The sequence below is a fragment of the Sarcophilus harrisii genome, chromosome 5, assembly GCF_902635505.1.
Source record: "Sarcophilus harrisii chromosome 5, mSarHar1.11, whole genome shotgun sequence".
Taxonomy (NCBI): Eukaryota; Metazoa; Chordata; class Mammalia; order Dasyuromorphia; family Dasyuridae; genus Sarcophilus; species Sarcophilus harrisii.
This window is the reverse complement of record NC_045430.1, coordinates 29,558,020-29,565,249: the sequence shown is the minus strand read 5'-3', so window position 1 is coordinate 29,565,249 and position 7,230 is coordinate 29,558,020. Positions and strand designations below refer to the sequence as shown.

General features: G+C 44.0%; 1 protein-coding gene across 1 annotated transcript in view; it reads left to right on the top strand.

Moving 5' to 3' along the window:
* The first annotated feature begins 2,140 nt into the window (after positions 1 to 2,140).
* ELK3 (ETS transcription factor ELK3) overlaps positions 2,141 to 7,230 on the top strand; it is a 93,783-nt gene continuing 88,693 nt past the window's right edge. Inside the window, exon 1 of the mRNA XM_031939817.1 lies at positions 2,141 to 2,638. The gene's annotated coding sequence lies outside the window, so the exon portion shown is untranslated. The remainder of the gene's footprint in view (positions 2,639 to 7,230) is intronic.

Sequence of the window (7,230 nt, the reverse complement as noted above, 5' to 3'; positions counted from 1 at the left end):
CTGGGATCTCTGACTTGAGCCACCATGAGAAAGGATTTGGGATTTAGGATCTTTGGGGTGTGAGAACATTCTCCACCAGGAATCCCTCTGGCCATCTCAGGTACAGGGACCATGGACTCTTCATCCTCTCGAAGCTGCTTCCTGGTTGCTGCTGGTTTCATGTAACCCTCTCAGGCAGCCAGGAAATCAGCTCTGTGGCATACAGAAAGCCATATGGAATTCTACTTTTAAGTCCTTCAGAAACTCAGAGAAAAGATTTTTCCAATAGGATCTTGACTTTTAAGCTATGAATATTCTATCTGAAATTGGATTCTCTTTTCTTGCATACATTAAAATTAAACAATCACATCTGACTTCAAAGTTGACCAGGCAGAGGCTCTGTATTAAGTCAAATCAACAAGTCTTAATTAAGTGACTATCATGTGCCAGGCACTGTGCTAAGCACTGAGGACACAAAGAAAGGCAAAAACACTCTCTGCCCTCATCGAGCTTCCATTCTAAGGAGGGAAACAGCATGCAAACATCTATATACCAACAAGTCATACAGAGCCCAACTTTTTAAACTGTGGTTCATGACTCCATATGGGGGTCTCATAACTGAATGTGAAGGGCCCCAAATTACTATTTATTATCAGTAAATGTTTGATTAGTATGCCTATTTTATATACCTATATATTCAAGGTCAGGTAAAAATTTCTCAGGTGAAAAAAGTTTAAGAAGCCTAGCTTAAGAGGATAACTTGGGGTAGTGTCGGAGGGAAAGTACTAAGATTAAAGAGGACTGAGGAAGGCTTCCTGCAGAAAATGGAAGATTTGAAGGAAGCCAGGAGAGAGTGAATTCCAAGCCTGGGAAAAAGACACAGTTGGGACATGACTTTTGATCTTGTGAAGTATAACAGGGAAGTCAGTATCATTGACTCAGGTGGGAAGAAGTTTGGAAAGGTAGGGAGGGAGAGGAGCAGAATATGAAAGGCTTTAATAGCCAAACAGAGGATTTTAGATTTAATCCTGAAGGTAATGAAGAGACCCTGGAGACCATTAAATTAGGAGTAGAGGTCAGACTCTCACTTTGCCCAGTAGAAGATAGACTAGAGTGGGGAGAAGCTTAAACCAGGGGGATTAAACAATGGCCTCCTTGATAAAAGCAAGATGGTCTGACTTAAATGATGGCTCTGGGCCTCAGTTTACTTATATGTAAAAGGCTGTTCTTAAACTTCCTGACTTCTCAACTTATATATCTCTCAAGGATATATAAAGAGAATAGAAATTTAGGGAAGAGTGTGGGAGAAGAGGACCTGAGTTCAAAGCTCAGTTTAGCTTCATGACTTCTCAGCTCCCTTCAGCTTTGGATCGGATCCCTCAAGGCTATATAAAAAGAATAGAAATTTAGGGAAGAATGTGGGGAAAAGAGGATCTGAGTTCAAATCTCAGTTTAGCACTTTAGTTACCAAAAGTCACTTCAACACTTGGAGTCTCTATTTGTTGTTCAGTCATTTCTGAACTTGTTCTACTCTTCACGACCCCATTTGGGGTTTTCTTAACAAAGATACAGGAGTGATTTGCCATTTCTTCTCCAGCTCATTTTACAGATGAGGAAACTGAGGTAAACAGATTTGAGAGACTTGCCCAGCAACACAGAGCTAGTAAATGTCTGAGACTGGATCTGAATCCAGGTTATCCTGACTCCACTGCCCCACCTTATTATCCCTGGAGCCTCAGTTTACCTATCTGTAAATAAGAGTGAAATAGCCTCCAATTCTAGATCTCTGTTCCTAGGATCTCTGAGGTCCTTCCAACTCCCGGAGCCGCAGGGTCTCTTCTCCGTTTCTACTATTTCAGGATGACCAGGGGCTTCTTTTATTTTAGGATATAAGGCTTGAGCAGTGGAGTTGAATTAGGAAAAATGAAATGGATGCTCGTCGTGTCAATCCACCTCTGGGGCTGCCCCACAGAGCAACGTCGGAGAGTGCCCAGTGGGACAGTAGAGGGAAGGTTGGAAGTGAAGGGGAAAATGTCTCTTTTTCTCCAGTGCAGCCACCTTGTCCAATGTTAGGAAAGGGCTGCTGTTGTACCAAGTTGGAGCTGGTTAGAAGCTCCTCCCTTGGGGTGGTGGAACAGGAAGAGGTGGGGGGTCAGGAGCTCCGCTGTGTCTGTTCGAGAGAGAGAGTGTGTCTGCGTGTGCGTGCGTGCGTGTGTGTGTGTGTGTGTGTGTGTGTAGTTACCATTACCATTTTATTATGTGTGTGTCTTATATTACAGCCATGCTGAACATCAGCGGCCAGAGAGAGAGGAGAAGGGAGGAAAAGCCTGTTTACACAGACTGCAAACCGCCTGGGGAATAGTGCAGTAAAGGAAGTGAGCCGGCTCTCTGTCTGACTGCTCCAACTTCCTGCTCTCTCTCACACACACACAGCAGAAAAAAAGAGAGAGAGAGAGAGAAGGAGAGAGGGAGAGAGAGAGAGGAAAGAGAGAGAGAGAGAGAGAGTGAAAGAAAAAAAGGGGGAAAAAGCAGGATCTCATTACAACAGAAACAGACCGTTCGCAGACGCCTGTCAGCATGGAAAATCAGGGGATTTTACTTAGTTCCTCTTAAAATATCGCCCAGCAGAAGAATTGGTGAAAGCTCATCCGACATCTGGGTAAGTTGAGGGGGGCTTGTTTCGCCCGTGCGGTTGCAGAGGGAGCTGCTGCAAAGTTTGCGTGCTCTCCGCGGCTGGGACTAGGGGTGTCGGGAGGGGAGCTTTGGGGGGCCCTCCCGGGTGTGTGTGTGTGTGTGTGTGTGCAGGGGGGCAGACAGACCGATGCTGCTGGGGCTCCCCGGCGGCCACTCCCCGGGGCAGACACCAGCCCTGGGCATCCGGGCGGGCTGCCCCACTTTGTCTGCTTGTGTGACCAGTGGGTTGCAGGGCTGCTTTCTGAGCCTTCTTGCTCTGAAGTAGGGGAGACAAAAGCAGGAGGGATGCTCTGAGAGCTTTGGAGCGCTCTCCCCTTCTCCCGTCCGGAGAGGGCTTGTGGTGGGGTCGGAAGCGCACCCCTGAGGGATAAGGGGGGGTGGGTGGGGAAGGATGGACGAGGAAGAGCCCGTCTTTCAGGGAGAGTGTCTGGAAGGAAAGGGAGCAGGGAGGACAGCTGTTTGCTGAGCTTTATTTCAGCCTAGAGTTTAGAAGAGACTTCAGCCGTCCTAGGTGAACCCCTGGGACGGGACGGAGAGCAAAGCTTTTTCTGGAGAAGTAAAGGGCTATGGAGGAGGGAAAAGATGAAGTCACTTTCTTGGGGGGAGAGAAGGTGTAGTTGGGCTGGGGGAGAGAATATGGAGCAGTCACTCTGGTGAGAGTCTTGAACTCCTTTCCCCACCCCATGTGGGACATTTAAAGGTCCCTGGAGCTGGCAGGGGTTGGAGCTAAGGCCAAGGGCAGGGGAGATCTAAGCTTCCACCGGGCCAGTATTGCTTTCGGAGATCGCAAATGTTTGTCAATAAAGTGTAGGGGGTGGGTAGGCGTGACATCGCGGAGAGGGTTGCTTGTGCATTTTCTTTTGCTTTTTCCAGGCAAAAAAAAGGAGTTCTGGGTTTGTTGGCTAGGTTTCCCCAGCTGATCAAAGTGTGTGCAAGGAGGAGGAGGAGGAGGAGGAGGAGAAAAAAAGGAGGAGGAGGAGGAGGAGAAGAAGGAGGAGGAGGAGGAGGAGTCATTTCTGGGGCCGGGGGTGGGAGCAAACGCTATGATTTCAGAAACTGCAAAAGGGGCTTTAAAAAAAAAAAAAAAAAAGGAGGAGAGTGTCGGGAGAATTTCTGGCTTGTCTGGAAACAGGAGGACTAATTGCCATGCGCTTCCGCTTTGAAACTGGCACCAGACAACATCTTGAAAATGAGTCACTTCAGCAGCTCACAAAGAAACTCTGTGGTTTTTCTCCTGCTCAGGTTTATGTATTTGCGCTTTTTACAGTTTCCTTTGTAGTCTTCAAGAGTCTCTCCAGCCCCTGCCCCCTATTCCCGCCGCTCGCCCCCCCCCCTCCAGCTTTTTAAAGCCCCCTGGCCCACTTTGCCACTTTCCACCCTCCTGCAAAAAAGGGGGGAGGGGAGGGTGGGGAAGAGAGAAAGGAGAGAGTTGTTTTTGGATTTGGCTTTGCAGGAGAAGGTTAGAGGGACTCTGATGCTGCAGGGGGAAAAAAGTTCCCTGAATTTTCCACTGGCTTTTGCAGGAAGAGAGCCCCTTCAGTCACCGCTAAGTAATGTCTGCACACACACACACACACACACACACACACACACACACACAGCAACTAATCTCATTAGGAGTTTCCGTTCTTTTAACACAGGAGGGTTTTTGTGAAGCAAACCCCTGTCCTGCCTTTCTCAGACACAGCCCAGCCACTGAAAGGGAGACAAGTTACATCTTTATTTATTTAGGGCTCTGAAACAAAACAAGACTTTCCAGCCTCGGCATCCTTTCAAGGAGGATAACCCTTGAAATTTTTGCAGAGTCTCCTCTCTCCCTTTCCTTCATTATATTGGTTTTCTTTTCTGGACAGCCAGCCTGCCTTTCCCCCTCCCTAATTTGTTTTGCATGTGCTTTGAGCCTTTTGGCTTCCAGGGGTTCATGCAGACCCATCTTCTCAAATATTTACAGTAGTTTTCATTGGGGGGTGGTGGGGAACGGAGAGAGAAAGAGAGAAGCTGAAACATGTTCCAGACATCTATTAATGACCCTAAATCAATTTCAGATCCCCGTTGCCAAGCCAAATAACCCTCTGCTATCTCCCCCTCCGTTGTACAAGTTTATTTGGGGAAAAGTCAGTTATGAGTTTCAGTTTATGGAGATTATAAAGTTAGAGATAGTCTTAGAAGGTTCCTGGGTCTGTCCATAGAGAAAGTTGCTTATAATCTTTTTTTTTTTAACTTGCCAGTAATAAACTTACAAGTAGAAATTGTGTGTGTGGGAAAGACTGTGGCATTTATATGGCAGTTATGAAAAGGATGAAGGCTTTAGCGGACAAGTTTGTTGTTTAAAAATCATTCATGATTACAGAGAAATGTAGTTATGCCATTAAAAAAGATAAAGAGGTGTTGAATTGGGCAAAAAAAAAAAAAAATTGAGAGAGTGAGCTTGGAAGACATGCTACACTCTTGAAAAGTGTCCCATGACTCTTTTCTGTCTTGGAGTGTTATTAGAATTTGCAGGGTATCTATTTACAGTGCCCCATTTCAGAGGGCAACTTGTAGTTCAAAGTATCAGACTTAAAAACTTGTTGAATTAAGTGGGGTTAAATTGTGTTGTGGTTCCAGTGCCCCATTTCAGAGGGCACCTTCCTGTAGTGGGAAGTGTCAGACTTAAAAACTTGTTGAATTGAGGGGAATTGAATTGTGTTGTAGTTCCAGTGCCCCATTTCAGAGGACACCTTAGGGTAGTAAGAAGTGTAAAAACTTGTTGAATTAAGTGGAGTTAAATTGTGTGTGGTTCCAGCGCCCCATTTCAGAGGGCACCTTCCTGTAGTGGGAAATGTCAGACTTAAAAACTTGTTGAATTGAGGGGAATTGAATTGTGTTGTAGTTCCAACATTTGTTTGTGGTGGGAATGGGCAAATAACTGAGCCTCTTTTTATTTTCAGCAAAAGTGGGATAGGATAGGGATACTTTGTACCTGCTCTCTCTTGATCTTTGGGGAGAAAATCCTTTGTAAATTTTAATGTATCACATATATGTCAATTGTTATGGAAAGGAAAATTGATTAGCGATCTGACCTCAGGGCCAGGAAAACCTAGATTCTAGACTGGTTTGTGAACCTTACTGGTTGCTCTGTGACCTTAGGCAAGGAAGTCTTTTAATCTCTCAATTTCCCAGACTCTAAATTTCTTTGATGAAATTTCTTTTGAAGAAATCTACTAAAACCTGCATAAGTAAAAGAATTCTTTCATTCTTTAATCTCATATTCAATTTCAATTCAGATTCGGCCTCCATCCCAGTATTAGGATATAGCAAAGCAATCTGACCAGTGTGGGTTGATCTCTCTTTTTTGACCAGGTACAGTGGAGGAAATTGAGGCAAACAGAGGTTAGGTGACTTGACTAGGTTCACCCAGCCAATAAGTATCTAAGGCTGGATTTGAATATTGCCTCATCTAACTAACTGCCTCTTCTTTCCTTTCATCAGATAGGCAGATAGGATTATTTGTTCCCTTCAAAGATGATAAAGCAAGGCAAGAATTACTCTAACAAAAAGCTTTGGTTAGGTGTCCTTGAAATTTCTTTATGAATGAAGACTTAGAGCATTCCTATTTTTAGAGATTGTCCATTTTAAAATTTAAAAAAGATGAAAGTCTTAGAATTCAGATTATTACTTGGAATGTATTGGGTCAGTATAAAACTTCATATTTCATTACTGGACTGGACACTTAAAGTTGTAATCTGCAATGCTGTAAATACATAGATAAATGTGTTCTGGAAAAATATGGTATCACACTGATATTATCCCACTGGCTTACCTTTTTGGCCACATTGGGCAAAATTATAGGTTTCAGGGCTTCTGGGCACTTGTGTCATGCTTCTTATGGGAACATAAACTTTTAGAGCTGAAAAGGACCCAGAGACCATGTAAGATGGGGATGCTTGACCATTTCTGGGTGTTGGGGACCTGTTTGGATGATTGTTGAAACCTACACATCCTTTCTCAGAACTATGGGGTTTTTTTAAATGCAAAAAATAAAATGCACAGGATTATAAACAAAAACAATTCTATTGAAATAGTTATGAATTTTTTTTTGGTTAAATTCACAGACCCCCAGATTAAGAACCCTCTACTCTAATCCAATTTGTACACAGCAGCTAGCATTTATACTGTGGCTTAAAGCCTTTAGTCTGTTGTGTCATTTTATTAGTTTACATATGGGGGAAATGAGGTCTAGAGAATGAAAGTGATTTCCCCAGATAACACAGGCAGTAACTGTTGTAATTGAGGTCTTTGGATTCCAAATTCAATGTTCTTTCCACTGTACCAGGCTGTTAAAATGCCTTGGATTCAAGAAAAATTTATTAGGCGGAAGCTAATGAATGTTGTCGTGAAAGGAGTGGGATTTAGTCATTGAAAAGGCTTAATTTCAAATTCTGCTTCAGATCCATTAGCCCTTTCACTTAAATTCTGTGGGCCTCATTTTCCTCATCTGTAAAATGGAAGGGGCAAGGGAAAGTTGGATTCCATTTCTATGGTCCTCTCCACCTCTCAGAACAGTTCTCTGAACTA